Source organism: Sinocyclocheilus grahami, unplaced genomic scaffold (genome assembly GCF_001515645.1).
Source record: "Sinocyclocheilus grahami isolate Dianchi unplaced genomic scaffold, SAMN03320097.WGS_v1.1 scaffold800.1, whole genome shotgun sequence".
NCBI lineage: Eukaryota > Metazoa > Chordata > Actinopteri > Cypriniformes > Cyprinidae > Sinocyclocheilus > Sinocyclocheilus grahami.
Window position 1 is genome coordinate 284,679 of NW_015505979.1, and position 562 is coordinate 285,240.

At 49.6% G+C, this 562-nt stretch overlaps 1 protein-coding gene across 4 annotated transcripts in view; it reads right to left on the bottom strand.

Annotated features, from left to right (window-relative positions):
• LOC107561960 (dnaJ homolog subfamily C member 13-like) overlaps positions 1-562 on the bottom strand; it is a 50,604-nt gene that overhangs the window by 5,562 nt on the left and 44,480 nt on the right. The gene's annotated exons all lie outside the window — the stretch shown is intronic.

The window sequence follows — 562 nt, forward strand, 5'->3', positions numbered from 1 at the left end:
CACAACACTGGTAGTCAGTACAGGTTAGTACGGGTCAGTAGTCAGTACAGGTTAGTACGGGTCAGTAGTCAGTACAGGTTAGTATGGGTCAGTAGTCAGTACGGGTCAGTAGACAGTACGGGTAAGTAGTCAGTACGGGTAAGTACGGGTCAGTAGTCAGTACGGGCCAGTAGTCAGTACGGGTCAGTAGTCAGAGTAGTCAGTACGGATCAGTAGTCAGTATGGGTCAGTACGGGTCAGTAGTCAGTACGGGTCAGAACGGGTCAGTAGTCAGTACGGGTCAGTAGTCAGTACGGGTCAGTAGTCAGAACAGGTCAGTAGTCAGTATGGGTCAGTACGGGTCAGTAGTCAGTATGGGTCAGTAGACAGTATGGGTCAGTACGGGTCAGTAGTTAGTATGGGTCAGTACGGGTCAGTAGTTAGTATGTATCAGTAGTCAGTACGGGTCAGTAGACAGTATGGGTCAGTAGTTAGTATGGGTCAGTAGTCAGTACGGGTCAGTAGTCAGAGTAGTCAGTACGGGTCAGTAGTCAGTACGGGTCAGTAGTCAGAGTGGGTCAGT